Source organism: Coenobita brevimanus, chromosome 23 (assembly GCF_032717465.1).
Source record: "Coenobita brevimanus isolate Jiangsu-jjx chromosome 23, ASM3271746v2, whole genome shotgun sequence".
NCBI lineage: Eukaryota > Metazoa > Arthropoda > Malacostraca > Decapoda > Coenobitidae > Coenobita > Coenobita brevimanus.
In genome coordinates, this window is record NC_136976.1 from 3,486,494 (window position 1) to 3,505,994 (window position 19,501).

General features: G+C 44.8%; 1 protein-coding gene across 1 annotated transcript in view; it reads right to left on the bottom strand.

Moving 5' to 3' along the window:
• Positions 1–19,501, bottom strand: part of LOC145392634 (uncharacterized) — a 109,886-nt gene that overhangs the window by 71,419 nt on the left and 18,966 nt on the right. The window lies entirely within an intron of this gene.

Genomic DNA, 19,501 nt, shown 5'->3' on the forward strand with positions numbered 1-19,501 from the left:
ATTGTGTGCTGGATAATCGAGAGTTTACTGTAATTTATTTTGCTTATTACTCCTTACTTCTGTTATGCCATACAGATCCTTCCAGTATCGTCCTGTGTTGCATAAATAATGTACAGGGGTATACCAACCAGTCATATCCAGAAATAAATAGATCTTGGTGTAAATTTGCCATCTCAGCTTCATAAATGCCGAGTTGTAACAATAGATGGACACTAGTCTATCTATCTATTGCCAGACGCCTCAATCCCGTTTGGGGTGGCCACAGACAAATCGCCTCCAAGTCGCCCTGTCCCCCGCCATTTCACTGCCCTGCTCCCAGCTCACACCCCCCTCTCTCATATACCTCTCCACCCCATCCCTCCATCTCATCCTCGGCCTCCCCCTCCCTCTTTCCCCCTCCACCTCACTCACATACACTCTCTTCGTCAGTCTTTCACCCTCCATCCTCTCCACATGGCCAAACCACCTCAGTGTGTTCCTCATAACGCTTCCTATCACATCCACATCAACACCACAACGCTCCTTTATATCCTCATTCGTCAGCCTGTCTCTCCATGTGACTCCACAGGCTCCTCTTAAATAACTCATTTCCACTGCTCTCACTCTTGACTTGTGTCCTTCCAACAACGTCCAAGCTTCACTTCCGTACGTTAGAGTTGGTATCACAATACTGTCATGTAGTAACTTTTTCACTTCCATGCTCACTTCCCTGTTTCTTATCACTGCTTTCAAAGAACCAGCAACCTTTCTTCCCTGCTGTACCCTTTCAAGCACTTCACCCTCCAAACCTCCATCCTTACTCTTCACACTACCCAAGTACTTAAACGTACTCACATTTTCCAATTCCTCACCATCCAACCTCGCTGTACATTCACTGACTTCACCTCTCTCAAAGACCATCACTTTACTCTTCCCTACATTCACCTTTAGATTCCGTTTCTTGCACACACTCCCAAACTCATCCACCAAGCCTTGCAGCTCTCCTTCGTCTTCACTCAACAACACAGTATCATCTGCAAACAACATTACAGGGAGTTTCCAAACACTATCCTCTCTCACCATGGCCACTCCAACATCCACTACCCTACCTTGTACCTCTTTTATTACCCCATCCATGTACAGATTGAACAACCATGGAGACATGACACATCCCTGTTTCAACCCAACCTTCAAAGAGAAAAATTCACTTAGTTCGCCATCCACACGCACTGCAGCCTTCACACCATCGTACATACTCTTCACAGCATTCAACAACTTTCCATCTACTCCATATATTTTTAACACTTTCCACGATCCTTGTCTATCCACCCTGTCATATGCTTTCTCCAAATCCATGAATGCCGCATACAACTTCTTTCCCATCTCTAGAAACTTTTCCACTAAAGATCTGAGAATGAATATCTGATCTACACAACCTCTTCCCTTCCTAAAGCCTCCCTGTTCTTCTCCAACTAATTTCTCTGTTCTTTCACTAACTCTGTCAATAAGTATCCTACCATACACTTTTCCTATTATACTAAGAAGACAAATGCCCCTATGGTTACCACACACTTCTTTTTCCCCTTTTCCTTTGTACAAGGGAATAATTATACCTGACTTCCAATCCTCCGGGACTCTACCTTCCTCCCAGGCCAATCTGCACATCTTCCACATAAACACTAGAATTATGCTAATCATGAAGTGCAGTGGAAAGGCTAACTAGCTATAGCGTTAGCATATTCTGCCACTGACCTATGTGAAATGGACTGCATAAAACAAAATCTAGGGCAAATTGAGGTGTATTGTATGTAAGTGTTCTGTAAATGTATATACTGTACAGTATATAATTTGTACTGTATTTCTACAAATCATTGCAGTGGTCTTCATGTCATGGCATTGAGCTTGTGTGGGTGTGATTCCAAAAAGAGGACAACCTGATAACCTGATGGTTTGGTTCAAGTGGAGTGATGCAAGACTGTGTGGAGGGCTGAAGTTAGTGGAGGGGCCTCTGCTACTTGGAGGAGAGTGACAAGTCTGTTCAGATAAGTGCAGTATTGTAGTGCATTTGTTCTAACCTGATAACTCGCCTAAGCATTTTAAGCTTTTAAAATGTAGTCAGATAATTATGGAAAGTTCCCTTATTGTAACTAAGGCTAACTGTATTTTATATATATCTTGCTAGACGCCTTAATCTGTTAGAGGTGGCCGTAAACATATTGCCTCCACGTTACCCTGTCCATTTGGCTGCCCTCCCTCCGGTTTGCACCTTCTTATACATCTCTCCACTCCATCCCCCAATATAAACCCTGGTCTCCCCTTTTACTTTACATGCATACTCATCAAGTTGGTCTCTCTTTCATGCAACCACAGTTTGTCGATGTCAGTGTTAGTGAAAACAGACTGACTTACTGAGGAAACTCACTGGAGGTATAACCTTAATTAAAGCTTGTGCTGTCACTTTAATACTATAGTTGAGTGGTCCAATTCCATTAGGTGAACTACAGTGCATCAGTAACTTATTGTGTCAAGAATTTTTTCAAGGTTGAGAAACTATTTTTTTCTTAATCCAGATTTTTGTAACATTTAACATAGCTTAATGGTCGAATGACGATCCCTTCCTTACAGGTCTTTGCCATAACACATATTTGAGAATTATGATTGTTTAACATCTTGCTTCATTTAGGTACTGTTACTCGAGTAATTATACAGTAGACTATTCAAGTAATGTTAGAGAAAGGTTGTGATTCTGAGGCCTAACAGTTTTATTGAGAGTGGATGAAAGCAGAGGTAAAATAGGTATATACTGTAAAATAGGGGGAGGCGGTGGCTGAATCGGTAGAGAGGCGGCCTGCAGTCCTGATGGACCCAGGTTCGAATCCCAGCTGGGGCAGGGAACAGTTTAAGGATTTGAATTTCATAAAAGCAGACTTTCCTGATCTACCAGATAACCCGCCGACATGTCATAAAAGTACCCCCGCTAATACCAATACACCAGTCCTGTATGAGACAGCCCTAGCATGTATTCAATAAGGACGGTGGGTGTTAGCGCCGAAGTGGTGACATGTAGAGGTGTATGGTATGTAGGAGGACTACTGGGCCTTGAGAGCAGGCTGTGAAGCCTATGTCCAGAAGTCGGACACAAAAAAAAAAAAAAAAAAAAAAAAAAAAAAAAAAAAAAAAAAAAAAAGGTCTGTGTAGGTGCAGTAATAAATTTAATGTGGGCCATTTTACCGGGCATGTGCGGAGGGTGGAGGATAAATGAGTATAGAGGGTGGGAGGTGTGAGTGTATGGAAACCACTGGACTTGGTCACATAGTGTAGAGCCACCTGATGTGGAATGAGTAATGAAAATTGCATTGTACTGCATAGGATTAGGTGCATTGCTTACTATGCAAATTTTGGTGTCAAGATTCTTCAGGAAGGAAAATTTAACTATAGCAATCCCTGTATTATGCAGACAGCCACTATCTGAACAGTCCATTATCCAAACACTGTGATCTGGCTGTTCAAAACTATTATTCTTACATTTTATCCGGACAAAAGGTTTGCGTTCGGGTGGAAATTACGGTCACTGCAGGGTATGGCATTGCAGTGGTGATTGCTTGTCTGTGGTTGATGGGTCTGTTTTACCATGGTAATTGCTTGGCTGTGGTTTATAGGTCTGCTGTACAGGGTAGAGTAGTGCTAAACAACAGGAACAGGTGTTGTGCAATGTACCGTAGTGGCCGTTTACACTAGCTTTTAAAGTTAGGTAATGTACGGAGGGGGCCAGGGGAGAAGTCCATTATCCGGATGGAGCCATTACCTGGACGTGTTTTTGGCTCTGTTATGTCAGGTAATCGAAGAATTACTGTATTTATATACAGTACTAGAGCCCTGAGCTCTTTCTTAATCCCATTGCTCATGTCAAAGTGAACATGGTAGACTGCAGGCTGAAATAAACCTTAGTTCACCATCCCTCATTTTGAGGATAGTTACATAACCTGCACTGCAAGAATTTTAACTTAAGACTCATTTAGACTAAAGGGTTAGATAGCCTTATGTCTTTTAGTTAAAGGGATATAAATATTCCTGTGGTAGTACTGTCATTGTAGTTAAAAGGTTAATGAGGTGTAAAGCATATTTGTACTGCACTTGAGGCCAGTTAGCAGGGAGGGACAGCTTGATAGCAGTGCCGGTCCCTCTTGCTGGATTGGTGTCTGGTGGTAGGCCTGCTCAAGTATTACTACCATCACCTTTGTTGTGGGGGAGCAAGCTTAGGTGTACACTAAAATGGTGAGTACCCTTATAAATATATTTAACCATTAAGATGCTCGTCTATTGAAATAACCATTGATAGGTCTAGTGAAGTGTAAAATACATTAACTTGGTTTTCATTAAATCCTGTCATGTTATTAGCCTTTGCTAGTTGTCCTTCAGTTGCAGAACGTGCCTCATTAGGTGTTGGAAAGTCAGAGTGCACTAAAACCTGTGCAAGAACCGTGCTGAATTTTGTTAAAAAGTCTCTTTGGAATTATCTACTGTTAAATAGTTAAGGTCAACAACCACATACAGGACCATGAAATGATCATTTTCACTCCTTCCATCTTATGCATGCTTCATTCTTAACTTTTCCATGTTGTTGTAATCAGCTTTGAGACAAAAGTTGCATGCAGCCTTTGTTTACCCCTTAATTCACCAAATATCCAGCATGTTGGAGCCTTTATAAACAAATCGATACGGTGAGAATACAGAAATATCCCTTAAGCTTGATAAAGTCATTGGGGGTTGGCAAGAATGAATTAAAACGACAGACAGGATTTGGGGGCCCAAGCTAGTATCAGCCAGCTGGAGACCCATGCATTTAAAAGGGACAGCACTATTGTGGTAAAGCCTCTTTTTTTAAGACACTTCTTCACCTTCACCTCACCTTTTTATATTGGAGGATATAACCTTCATTAACCCCGTCACAGCTGGAGGTCCTTTCAAAGTTGTAAAATGGCTGTTGGTAGCAGGAATAAAACCAAGGCCTGTATTCTTGTCTGTTTAGGAATGCCCCTAACACCACGTCCTTAGCTATTTATTCTTGGATACGGCTGATTATTATCCTTTTGTGTATTATATATGCAAGGTATCGCAGCTCCCTAACACCTCTTCCTTAGCATTTTTATGTGGCTGGTTAATATCCTTTTGCACATTATTTATGCTGGGTATGGCGATATGGGATGCATTTATGTATTTACCAAAAGAGGACAGTAAAAAAAAAAAAAAAAAAACTCTCTTTTGAAAGCATGTTAGGGAGCTTCTTCAGCTGCCGAGAACATGGCTTCAAATGTCAACAGATTTAAGGGTTAGAAGTATACCTCATTTTGAAGTTATCCGTCGGCCCATCTGAACTTTGAAGTACAGTACTGTATGTGGTTTGCAGGCCGAAGTAGCCCCTCTTCCAGCAATCCACCATCCTCCTTTCAGTGGATCCTGGTAGGGAAGTAGAGGAATTTTGCTGTAATTATATAGTTAGGCAGCTCAGTTATATCAGGGCTGCCACTTAGTTTCTCCTGCTTTTTTTTGTGTGTGTGGGGGGGGGGTCTTACCTGTGACCACAGATCTTGATTTTTTACAAATTTTGTTCAATGCCTTTACCCCCTCCCATGTAATCTATAATACTGCCAAAGATTGCTTCTTGATTGCAATTTTGTATAAGCACATAACTGAGTATTGTAGTATTTTCCGTAGGTGTGTTCACAGTGTTTGCAGTTTTTACCTTCCGTACAAAGAAAAATTAAGTACAAGATCTATATTTTGTATCTTCATCTAGACCTCCCATCCCACCAAATATGGGATGAGTTTCTGCCAGTGAAAATCAGTTGTGGAAAAATGCAGAAATGCTGGAAAGTTCCCTGATGACTAGGGCATGTGAGTTGTTGTTATCAAGCCCGGACGATCTGGCCAAGCAAACCCGTCAACCGTAGGCAAGCAGTCGTCCCTGCAGGGCAGTCCTGTGTATGGACTTGATGTTCCTGTTCAGTTGACAGTACCTTGCGATGCAGGGAAAATTGTGGTGGTTTGGCTCTGGGATGAATGCTCCATTTGTAGCACTCCACCCTGTCTTCAGAGGCACTATTGCTGGCTCCATGCCACTGTTACTTGGATTTATGATTACCACCCAGCATTGTAAAGGGTTTCCTGGGTTGCAGGAAGTGGAAAATAGGGTAGACTAAGAGTGAGGTGGCAGTGTTGAGGAGACAGCATGTGGAGGGAAGTGGAAGAGATGTGTGAGAGAGGTAGGAGTGAGTTGGGGAAAGGGCAGCCTGATGGCAAGGGATGTGACGTGAAGGCAGTTAGTGGTCATCATATCCAAGATTTAGGTGTTTGGTTATTGATGGGAAAAAGAACTCCAGTTGCATGTGGGTTTAATTTGTTTTAGCCACTGTGCATTGTGTTCTTAAGAGTCTGTTGGGTCAAAGTGCTTTAACGAGATGTGATTTCTGTGAAGTGGTTCAGCTGGTACAAAATTTAGATGCCTGGTGATCTGGTTTGTTAAGCTGCTCCAGTAAGCTAATGTTTGGAACTTATTAGGTTTGTGTGCGTGTGTGTTAGCCACTGTATTATTTACTGTAGATGCCTGGTGGTCTAGTGCATCAAGGTGCTTCATCCATCCATCCATCCATCATCCAATCCTACATTGCCCCATGAGGAGCGTAGGAGCCCGGGACTAGGCAGTTGATCCCGACATTTAAGATGAGAGTGACCAGCCTCACTCATCCCTGAGTGGCATTACAAAAATGAATTAAATTTGGATTGTTTCACCCTGTATATTTAGTTGCTGTATTGTCTAATGCAATGCTCTGCAACCATTTTTATTTCATGGCACATTATGAAATGTTGAACTCATGGCACACTTAGCGTTTGTCATGATGTGTCAGCTTATAAAGTTTTTACTTTTGCCAACAAATGAAAGGAAACCACAGTTGCTTTGCGTACAGTACCATGTATGTAAAGTAACCTATTTCATTTATTATTAAAGGAATTTAAAAAATTATGAAATATTACTTTGAGTGCATTTAGTAATAAGCATATGCATGTTACTCATGGGATAATTTTCAAAATAATCTTTCATCATAAACCTGGTCAGATTTTCGAGAAAGTAAAAACTTAAACATTATTATTTCATGAGAAGTAAACTAAAAACTTTCATTGAAACTTTTCATAAGATATGAATAAAAATGTTTTCCTCAGAAAATATGGCATTACTTTCACTGAAAATTAATGAGAAACTTGTGCCTGTAGTGAGGAACACAGGTTCTTAATGTTTGGTTCTGCCATAGAAAGACCCACATGAAGTTCCTCATCTAGTGACTTACAGATTTAATCTTGCTTTATACTGTAAGTGTTTATGTAGAGAGCTTAAGTAGTGCCACATATGGTGTTGCAAATGACAAGAGCACACTAAGGGACCACTAAACCAATTACATTGATTTGTGTAACATGTGAGTTCTCAGTGACAATTTTCCTTCCAAGTGAACAGTTCATTGTTGGGGTAAACTCTTGTAATAACAGCACTAAAACACTAGCACCAGCAGCCAGTGCAGCTACATGTGCAAGAATCTCACAGGCTAAGATGAATCACACAAAATGGGTCAAGCATACACACCAGAACTTTTTATCTATGTCCGAATTAGACCTTCTGACAACAGGTTTCATAAACAGCCTTCTCATATTACAGGAATGAGAAAATGAATAGTGAACTCATGATACATTCATTTATTTCCATTATTAAAGCATATCTGTTGTGCTCATTTGTATAATTATTTCCCATAATTGTTGTAATTAAAAGGGGGGGGGGGAGGTAATGTACCACAGCACACCAGGAAGCTTTTGGCAGGAACCAATGTGGCGTGGCATACTGGTTGCGGAGCACTGGTCTGGTGGGTCAGTGCATCAGATACAGTATTTGAAATTTTTGGATTGTTTCACCCAGTATATTTAGATGCCTGGTTGGCTGGTGGGTCACTGTGCTCCAGCTGGATGTGGTTTGGACGGTGTTTGGAGTATGTTGTTTGTTTTACAGATCAGTTTTAGCTATTGTGTATTGAGATGCATGAAAATGGTTTGGAATATTAGGAGTGTTTCACCAAGTGTATATTTAGATGCCTGGGTGCCAAGTGGGTTTAGGTGCTCCAGCTAGATGTGGTTTGTAATGTAAGGCTGTAGACACCGTATGATATGTATACCTAGTGGTCTTGTTGGTTTAGGTGCTACAGTTGGTTCGTTTGAAATATATATTAGGTGTGTGTTGGTTACTTTATTTAGAAGGCTTGATTTAGTAGATTTGTGTGCAACTGCTTATTTCAGTTTTGGGAATGTTCTCATTGCATTAGATGAAAATAAACCAGCCAATTTTTTTGTGTGTGTTTGCAGGAGGTGAGTACTTACAAGATGGTTAAAGCTCCTATCAAGATGGCAAGATCAACCCAGGCAATATTGAGGAAAAGTCCCAAGAAGATTGATAATGTGTTAAAACAGCATTTCTCAGTTTAACTTGGCTTAATACTGCCATCTTTCAGTCTTTAGAGCTTAGCTGTTTCAGTAGATAAAAACAAATGATGCTTGTCACAAAGAAGTGTAAAGGATTTAAAGCTGTAGGTGTGTCTTTTGTCACTGAGTTAAGTAAAGCAAGCTGCAACAGGCTAAATCTTGGCCAAGTTAAAGCTAAAGGACCAGAGTGGTGTATATACAGTCCTCGTTAGGTTTTTCCCTTCATATCCACGTAATTTACTGAAAAATTAGTTTGAGATAACAGGCTTATCTGAGCATGAACTGTGCTCTGTAGGCTGAAGTTGTTTTCATGTATCTGTCATTATCCTTTGGAAGGATAGTGAGGGAACTGAGGGATGTTTACATTCACTAATGAAATAGTGGTGTCTCATCACATCAATGCCACCCCATGAGGGCAACCCTCAAGTGCCTATAATGTTTCATTGCTATGGCACATTTATTTGACTAGTAACCATGGAGACTTATGAAAATGACCTTGTGTGATGCCTATTAAATTTCATTGCTGACATAGTTTTCAGAATCTGACAGATCCCTGTCTGTTGATGACTGCGTGCAGTAGAGAGTTGATACAGTATAACTAGTAACCAAGGAGAATTATTCCTAATGTTAAGATTAGTAACCAAGGAGACTCATTTGCACCCGGGGGGGGGGGGGACTAGTTGTCAGCAGACATAGGGTTGAGGCCAGCTCTTTGGCATCGAAGCTGAAGCCAAAGCCAGGTAAACATTTACAAAGACATAGCCGAAGCTGTATGAATTTTATGAAGCCAGTAATCAGCTTTGTGTCACAGTATCCTCAAACAGCAGGAGCAGGATTAAGAAGCATTGTTTCTACTGTCCCACATGTAAACATACTCTGTTCTTGTAGTGAATTATCCCTTGGTGCTTTAGCCAACAGGTGGGGTTGAAGCCAGCCGCTTGGCTTTGAAGCTGAACCTGAAGCCCTTGGAAAGGTACAAAGCTGAAACCTAAAAACCATGGCTTCATGAAGCCAAAGCTGGCTTCGGTCCCATGTCTGGTTGTTAGGTGAAGAGGCTGTGCCAAGAAAGCTTATTAAATGTAAAAATTTTAGTACCATTTGTATGGAAAGAATACTGACAGTATTTTAGGCCATACCTGTGACTTTATATGAAGACACCTGTATATGCACTGTGGATGTGGGAGCATCTGTTAGAGTGGCCCATTCAGTCAGATCCTCAGATATTTCAGGATCAGTGTTCTTCATTTGTGTACTTTGCAGCTGATTTCAACCCTCATGATCCCACATAAACTACTAGTATATTTGTTTACATGAAATTCTGGCCATGAAAACAACTTTTCTAATTAGTGATATGGTTATATAAAAATGTTTTTTGAGTAATGCTTTGCTTGTCTGGTGGAGTACACTATTTTTTGTCTTAAAGGCTTTGTCATAACATTCGAGATAGCTTGATTTTGAAAATGCAATTGTAGATCTTGATACTTGGTAAATATGTTATATCTATTTTTTGTCTAAAATAAAAGAAAACAGAGATACGACCAGAATCAGTCATGAATGGTGTTCTGGATGATGTTTGTCTCATTGCTTTTTGAAGTGTTGAGCATTGCCATGGAAAGTATTTTGTGACTAAACCAGAATACAAAAATAATGTAAATGATTATTACAGGCCAAGAACACTATTGGAGGCCACAAGCCTCTGGTTCTTTGCATAAAACTTAGCTGCTATAGTGTTCATATATTATGTTTGACTTCGGGTGCATCCACACGTGTGCTGGAACAAGTGCTGGCAATGTGTAAGCAACACAGTAATGAACAAGCAGCAAACATGCTGGGAACAGCAGTGCCAGACCATTTTGGCAACATCATGATGAAGTCTTAGCTGCCTGGTATGACACACTTATCCCATCACCTCTGCTGCTGCAGGTTTGAAGCTTCACTGTAACATGTTTGCATACACTTGTCCAAATACTGCTGCACACATATATCCAAACATGTTGCCAGCTGTGTTGTCAACACATGTTCAAGCACACGTGTGGATGCGCCCTTAGAGACCAGTGGTATGGGTATGAAATGGCCAGGTAGACCTGGAATGTCTGACTGAAGCCCCATATGCTTTGATATATATTTTATACTATTAGTTGCTTACTTGCAGGAGACCAAGCATGAAAATTCAGATTCAAGCCCATCTCGGTTAAGATGCATGTCACAGTTTATTAAATGATGAAAATTTTTGATAATGAATGAAAATGTTGGAAATATGTTTATAAGAGTATTTACTACCCAGCCCCCTTAAGGGAAAGTCTTAAAGGCAAGAAGTGTTACTTAACCTATTATGTATTTAAGTTGTGGGCTTATTAATATCACTGGAGAGAAGGGAGTTTTGTGTGGAAGATCTCTTGTGAGATATGTTAACATCCCACAGAGTCTAGTGAATAACTATACAAAAAACTCATCGTGTTGTTGCTACAGAAACTGAAATATGAAGCTTGTCCACACCTTCGCATTCTTAGTTATAGTAACAGGGCCATGATATCACATATTTTGTTAAAATTATAAATATAATTGCCATAGGATAATACTCTGCACTTTAACTTAGCCAAAAGTTGTTATCTTTGCAATCAGAAGGAAGAGATGTAAGGACAGAGTAATACTAAGAATACTGTATAATGCCAGTCACAAACGTGGTGTAAAGTATTTTGAGCCATAGCAGCTTTTATTGTATTTTGAGATATGGAAAATAGGATGCAAAAGCATAACAAAAATTGGGCTAAGTTGGGTATAATATTGATATGCTTAATGGAATATGAGATGTTTAGAAATGTTAATGGGTATTTAACCTGCATTACAACTAGTGCATGTTAGTATCTCTTAACCCCTTCAGTACCTTGATGCTTTTTTTTTTTTTTTTCTCAGCTTAGGAAGCATTTCTTCTTCTTTTTTTTTTTTTTTCCCAATTTGGAAAGTCACCCCCTAAGCTGAGTAAAAATGTGGCATTTGCAGGACTAAACTGGATGTCCTTGTACTGATTCATCTATACTCATCATTTAATGTTTGCCATGGTGTTCACTATTCTTGTAATGCTGTTTTACTTTGATATGAGAGTATTGGTATTGAAACATTAATATTTATCAAAGGATAAGTAGGGAGTGGCTTATGTAAAAACTGAGCAGTGACAAGGGAAGGTGTCGTGTAAGAAAATACTGATATTTAACATGCAATAATGCAAACACAGGCTACCTACTTGCAGAGGGGGGGGGGGGTGCGGTAGCACAGTGGTAACGCGCTGGACTCGTAATCGGGGGATTGCGAGTTCGAGCCTCGCCCGGGCTGCCGTGCTGGGAGTGGTTGCTCGCTCCTGTAACCCTAGCGGGGCTATATAGTCCAATACAGGGCTTAGCTCGGGGGATCTCCATTTCTCCCATTTTTTACTTGCAGAGGGTGTTTAGCAGTGCATGTAAAGAAAGCCCTGCTCATCCTTTGTTGTATGTCATGTTTACTTGTCATGCAGCAATACGAGAAATGGCATATAACAGAAATGAGCAGGGCACACTCTGGGAAGTATCTTAGGGAAGGAAAATGGGCCACAAATATAATAACTGGCAACACCATGGCTTGGTATCCACTTCATATATTACTGGCCCATTTATCGATATAGTCTGTTTTTCTACTTATACTAGTGTGTACACCCGAAAACACTAGTTTCTCCTCCCCTAGTAGCCGAGTCCTGGCCATTGAGTGACAGGGCAATCGAACAGCCCACACCCACTGCCCCTACCCCATCCCTAGTGTAAGCATTGTTGGATAGATGTGGAACGGCCAAAGCTGGTGATGTTACAATGTGTTGTTTTTGTAGACAATCAGAACCAGTAGGGGTAAGTATATAAAGGTTTTTAATATGTAACACTGTGCTGTTATCCACAACATAGAATAAAGGCACAAAAATGAAAGAAGACCTACAGTGTTTTATGTTATTGGCTTTATACTTATGTCCTGTATTATAAAGTTACAGATAAAGTATAGTATAGTGAACATTTTGTTGAATATGTTTTTTCTCAACCATTCTGGCTCCCACCACCACCACCCTACTCTCTGGGTTCCTGTCCCCACCAAATGTCTCTTTTACCCTCTTGTCCCCCTCTCTGGCCCTTTGTTAACCAACATAGTCTAAGGTAATGATGAAATGATCTGTCAGGTACTAATTATATACCTCAGTATTAAGCACCAACAAATCAATAACATACGAATCAGGGATCGGCTCTGACTAACCACAAACTCTCTGCTTAAACGAAAATATGTTGACCACTTGTCAAACAGTGACATAGTGTCATTACGTATACGACTGACCCACATTCAATCATATACTGTACATAAGGACATCGCGTCACTGTTGTGATGAGAGGGAATATTTTCGTTTAAGCATTGAGTTGTGGTTTGTCAGAGCCGATTCCTGAGTCATTTCGTTCATCCAATAATGACAGGAACATAAACCTTGTGTGTTTTTTAGTGTAAGGCCATTTTAATATGAATTAAAAACATATTCAACAAAATGTTCACTAATCTGTAACTTTATAATACAGGACATAAGTATAAAGCCAATAACATAAAACACTGTAGGTCTTCTTTTATTTTTGTGCCTTTATTCTATGTTGTGGATAACAGCACAGTGTTACACATTAAAAACCTGTATATACTTACCCCTACTGGTTCTGATTGTCTACAAAAACAATCATGACACATTGTAACATCACCAGCTTTGGCAGCTCTTACACTGGGGATGGCGTAGGGGCAGTGGGTGTGGGCTGTTCGATCGCCCTGTTGCTCACTGGCAAGGACTCCACCTACTAAGTGGGGACTAGTGCTTTCGGGTGTACATTTGACTTATAAATAAAACCAATGTCTTCTATAATGTCTTATTATATTCCTTTTCTACATTTAATGTGGAATTTGAAAATCTCAGAAAATTAAATACCAGTACAAAATAAATGTTCCACAGAACACGTCAGAAAATCAGATTGTGAAGGGAGGGGAACTTGGAACTTTTGGACTTTCTATAATTTGGACACTCGGATTTTGGACGACATGAAGATGACTCAACAGTTCAACTTAAGGTGGCATCACAGTGGACCGTTTTTTGCTCGTGGTTTGCTGAGCCCTGAGCTTTCGCTGGCCAGAAGGGCATTCTCGCAAGCAACAGCTGGTGGCTGGCGCTCTCTGTCCAACCAGGGAGCACCAGCCACCAGCCGTTGCTTGTGAGAATGCCCATTTTGCCAGCTAAAGCTCAGGACTCAGCAAACCACGAGCAAAAAATGGTCCAGTGTAACGCCACCTTTAAAGATAAAGGAAGGCAAAGAGCATAATAAAAAATGGGAAGCCACAAAGCGTCAGAAATAGGAAACTACAAAGTGTCATAAAAATGGTAAACTACAAAGCATTAAAAAAAAAAAAAAAGGAAACTACAAAGCAACAAAAAATGGTAAACTGCAAAGCATCATAAAAAGGACACATGGCAAAGAGCATCATACATGAGACAAAAGGATACTTCTCCAAAACTTAGTTTTTGGAAGCTCAAAGCAAACCAATGGAAGTAAGGCATAAAGCACCATAATTGTGAAACGGGTTAGAGCACCATGAAAGACAAGCAAGGCAAACTGCATCATAAAGAAAAGCAAGGCAAATTGCATCAAAAAAGAAAAGCAAGGCAAACTGCATCATAAACGAAAAGCAAGGCAAACTGCATCATAAACGAAAAGCAAGGCAAACTGCATCATAAACGAAAAGCAAGGTAAAAAGCATCAATAAATGAGAAGCAAGGCAAAAGGCAAAGAATCATAACATAGAAGCAAGAAAGCAAAGCATTATAAAAGAGAATGCATAGAGCACTGGAAGCTAGTTGACAGGATGCTTCTCTGAAACTTTCTGGATCCTCAACTCAAACCAAAGGACAGAAAGCATGTATAGTATAGGACGAGAGGAGAATGGACAGTACAGATGAGATAGTGAGGCAGGGTAGGGGTGGGAGGTGAGGCAGATACAAGGAATGCTGGTACGGTGGTATTATGATGCTGATAATGGCAGTATAATGGTAGTGGTTGTCGAGGTAGTCTTGGTATGATAGTGACTTGCGCGGTGGTGACATGATGGTGACTGCTGTGTAGTAGTGGTATGACAGTGTCAGGTGTATTGTGGTGCAATGATAGTAGTTGTTGTGGTAGTGTAGGTATGGTTGGTGGGATTAACACAAAATTTTAACTAAAAAATCCATATCAAAATTCAAAACAAAAAGCTTATATCTCAAAACATCGTTAAATACATACAGGTTAATTATCTCTTAAATGATTTCTCTAAGACAACACTCACATGGGTAGTGGCTGGTGAGGGTGGTGGTATGGAGGGTAGAGGGTGGTGGATATGGTTGTGGTAGGGAGGGTAGCAGTGTACTGGTGGTGGTGGCGGCGGCGGCGGCAGTAGGGAGAGTATCAGTGTGGTGGTGGTGGTAGGGAGGGTAGCAGTGTGGTGGTTGTAGGTGGTGGTGGTGGTAGGGAGGGTAGCAGTGTGGTGGTGGTGGTAGGGAGGGTAGCAGTGTGATGGTGGTGGTGGTGGGGAGGATATCAGTGTAGCGGTGGTAGGGAGGGTAGCAGTGTGGTGGTGGTGGTTGGGAGGGTAACAATGTGATGGTGGTAGGCAGGGTAGCATTGTGGTGGTGGTAAGCAGGGTAGCAGTGTGGTGGTGGTAGGCAGGGTACCAATGTGGTAGTGGTAGGTAGGGTAGCAGTGTGGTGGTGGTGGTGGTAGGCAGGGTAGCAGTGTGGTGGTTGTAGGTGGTGGTGGTAGGGAGGGTAGTAGTGTGGTGGTGGCGGTAGGAAGAGTAGAAGATGGTGGTAGGGAGGTTAAAGGATGGTGGTGGTGGTGGTGGTGGTGGTAAGGAGGGAATAGGATGGTAGTGGTCATGATGGTGGACAGGGTAGCAGTGTGGTAGTTGTGGTTGTAGGGAGGGTATCAGTGTGGTGGTGGTGGTAGGGAGGGTATCAGTGTGGTGGTGGTGGTAGGGAGGGTAGCAGTGTGGTGGTGGTGGTAGGCAGAGTAGCAGTGTGGTGGTGGTGGTAGGCAGGGTAGCAGTGTGGTGGTGGTGGTAGTGGTAGAGAGGGTAGAGGATGGTGGTGGTGGTGGTAGGGAGGGTATAGGATGGTGGTGGTGGTGATGGTAGGGAGGGTAGAGGATCGTGGTGGTTGTGGTAGGGAGGGTAGAAGATGGTGATGGTGGTAGGGAGGGCAGAGTATGGTAGTGGTGGTAGGGAGGATAGAGAATGGTGGTGGTGGCAGGGAGGGTAGAGGATAGTGGTGGTGGTAGGGAGGGTAGCAGTGTTCTGGTGGTGGTGGTGGTGGTGGTGTAGGGAAGGTAGCAGTGTTCTGGTGGTGGTGGTGGTGGTAGGGAGGGTAGCAGTGTTCTGGTGGTGGTGGTGGTGGTAGGGAGGGTAGCAGTGTACTGGTGGTGGTGGTGGTAGGGAGGGTGGCAGTGTACTGGGTACTGGTGGTGGTGGTAGGGAGGGTAGCAGTGTACTGGTGGTGGTGGTAGGGAGGGTAGCAGTGTACTGGTGGTGGTGGTACAGAGGGTAGCAGTGTACTGGTGGTGGTGGTGGTGGTAGGGAGGGTAGCAGTGTTCTGGTGGTGGTGGTGGTGGTAGGGAGGGGTGCAGTGTACTGGTGGTGGTAGGGAGGGTAGCAGTGTACTGGTGGTGGTGGTGGTGGTAGGGAGGGTAGCAGTGTACTGGTGGTGGTGGTGGTGGTGGTAGGGAGGGTAGCAGTGTTCTGGTGGTGGTGGTGGTGGTGGTAGGGAGGGTAGCAGTGTACTGGTGGTGGTGGTGGTGGTAGGGAGGGTAGCAGTGTTCTGGTGGTGGTGGTGGTGGTGGTAGGGAGGGTAGCAGTGTTCTGGTGGTGGTGGTGGTGGTGGTGGTAGGGAGGGTAGCAGTGTTCTGGTGGTGGTGGTAGGGAGGGTAGCAGTGTACTGGTGGTGGTGGTGGTGGTAGGGAGGGTAGCAGTGTACTGGTGGTGGTGGTAGGGAGGGTAGCAGTGTACTGGTGGTGGTGGTAGGGAGGGTAGCAGTGTACTGGTGGTGGTGGTAGGGAGGGTAGCAGTGTACTGGTGGTGGTGGTAGGGAGGGTAGCAGTGTACTGGTGGTGGTGGTGGTAGGGAGGGTAGCAGTGTACTGGAGGTGGTGGTAGGCAGGGTAGCAGTGTACTGGTGGTGGTGGTGGTAGGGAGGATAGCAGTGTACTGGTGGTGGTGGTAGGGAGGGTAGCAGTGTACTGGTGGTGGTGGTGGTGGTGGTAGGGAGGGTAGCAGTGTACTGGTGGTGGTGGTGGTGGTAGGGAGGGTAGAAGGGTGCTGGTGGTGGTGGTGGGGGTGGTAGGGAGGGTAGCAGTGTACTGGTGGTGGTGGTAGGTGGTAGCCGTGTACTGGTGGTGGTGGTGGTGGTACAGAGGGTAGCAGTGTACTGGTGGTGGTGGTGGTGGTAGGGAGGGTAGCAGTGTTCTGGTGGTGGTGGTGGTGGTGGTAGGGAGGGTAGCAGTGTACTGGTGGTGGTGGTGGTGGTAGGGAGGGTAGCAGTGTACTGGTGGTGGTGGTGGTAGGGAGGGTAGCAGTGTTCTGGTGGTGGTGGTGGTGGTAGGGAGGGTAGCAGTGTACTGGTGGTGGTGGTGGTGGTAGGGAGGGTAGCAGTGTTCTGGTGGTGGTGGTGGTGGTAGGGAGGGTAGCAGTGTACTGGTGGTGGTGGTGGTAGGGAGGGTAGCAGTGTACTGGTGGTGGTGGTGGTGGTTGGGTGGGTAGCATTGTACTGGTGGTGGTGGTGGTAGGGAGCTGGTGTGTACTGGTGGTGGTGGTGGTGGTGGTAGGGAGGGTAGCAAGGTAGGGTAGGGAGGGTAGCAGTGTACTGGTGGTGGTGGTGGTGTACTGGTGGTGGTGGTAGTGGTTAGCAGTGGTGGTGGTGGTGGTGGTGGTAGGGAGGGTAGCAGTGTACTGGTGGTGGTGGTAGGGAGGGTAGCAGTGTACTGGTGGTGGTGGTAGGGAGGGTAGCAGTGTACTGGTGGTGGTGGTGGTGGTAGGGAGGGTAGCAGTGTACTGGTGGTGGTGGTGGTGGTAGGGAGGGTAGCAGTGTACTGGTGGTGGTGGTGGTGGTGGTGGTGGTGGTGGTAGGGAGGGTAGCAGTGTACTGGTGGTGGTGGTGGTGGTAGGGAGGGTAGCAGTGTACTGGTGGTGGTGGTGGTAGGGAGGGTAGCAGTGTACTGGTGGTGGTGGTGGTAGGGAGGGTAGCAGTGTACTGGTGGTGGTGGTGGTGGTGGTAGGGAGGGTAGCAGTGTACTGGTGGTGGTGGTAGGGAGGGTAGCAGTGTACTGGTGGTGGTGGTGGTAGGGAGGGTAGCAGTGTACTGGTGGTGGTGGTGGTGGTGGTAGGGAGGGTAGCAGTGTACTGGTGGTGGTGGTGGTGGTAGGGAGGGTAGCAGTGTACTGGTGGTGGTGGTGGTAGGGAGGGTAGCAGTGTACTGGTGGTGGTGGTGGTAGGGAGGGTAGCAGTGTACTGGTGGTGGTGGTAGGGAGGGTAGCAGTGTACTGGTGGTGGTGGTAGGGAGGGTAGCAGTGTACTGGTGGTGGTGGTAGGGAGGGTAGCAGTGTACTGGTGGTGGTGGTGGTGGTAGGGAGGGTAGCAGTGTACTGGTGGTGGTGGTGGTAGGGAGGGTAGCAGTGTACTGGTGGTGGTGGTGGTAGGGAGGGTAGCAGTGTACTGGTGGTGGTGGTGTTGGTAGCAGTGTACGTGGTGGTGGTGGTAGGGAGGGTAGCAGTGTACTGGTGGTGGTGGTGGTGGTGGTGGTAGGGAGGGTAGCAGTGTACTGGTGGTGGTGGTGGTGGTGGTAGGGAGGGTAGCAGTGTACTGGTGGTGGTGGTGGTGATAGGGAGGGTAGCAGTGTACTGGTGGTGGTGGTGGTAGGGAGGGTAGCAGTGTACTGGTGGTGGTGGTAGGGAGGGTAGCAGTGTACTGGTGGTGGTGGTGGTAGGGAGGGTAGCAGTGTACTGGTGGTGGTGGTGGTGGTGGTGGTAGGAGTGTACTGGTGGTGGTGGTGGTGGTGGTGGTGGTGGTAGGGAGGTAGCAGTGTAGGTACTGGTGGTGGTGGTGTTGGGTAGCAGTGTACTGGTGGTGGTGGTGGTAGGGAGGGTAGCAGTGTACTGGTGGTGGTGGTGGTGGTGGTGGTAGGGAGGGTAGCAGTGTACTGGTGGTGGTGGTGGTGGTGGTGGTAGGGAGGGTAGCAGTGTACTGGTGGTGGTGGTGGTGGTAGGGAGGGTAGCAGTGTACTGGTGGTGGTGGTGGTAGGGAGGGTAGCAGTGTACTGGTGGTGGTGGTAGGGAGGGTAGCAGTGTACTGGTGGTGGTGGTGGTAGGGAGGGTAGCAGTGTACTGGTGGTGGTGGTGGTGGTAGGGAGAGTAGCAGTGTACTGGTGGTGGCGGTAGTGTACTGGTGGTGGTGGTGGTGGTAGTAGTGTACTGGTTGTGGTGGTGGTGGTAGTAGTGTACTGGTGGTGGTGGTGGTGATAGGGAGAGTAGCAGTGTACTGGTGGTGGTGATAGGGAGGGTAGCAGTGTACTGGTGGTGGTGGTGGTAGGGAGAGTAGCAGTGTACTGGTGGTGGTGGTGGTGTACTGGTTGTGGTGGTGGTGGTAGTAGTGTACTGGTGGTGGTGGTGGTGGTGGTAGTAGTGTACTGGTGGTGGTGGTGGTGGTAGTAGTGTACTGGTGGTGGTGGTGGTGGTGGTGGTAGCAGTGTACTGGTGGTGGTGGTAGCAGTGTACTGGTGGTGGTGGTAGCAGTGTACTGGTGGTGGTGGTGGTGGTAGTGTACTGGTGGTGGTGGTGGTGGTAGTGTACTGGTGGTGGTGGTGGTGGTGGTGGTGGTGGTGGTGGTAGTGTACTGGTGGTGGTGGTAGTAGTGTACTGGTGGTGGTGGTGGTAGGCAGGGTAGCAGTGTAC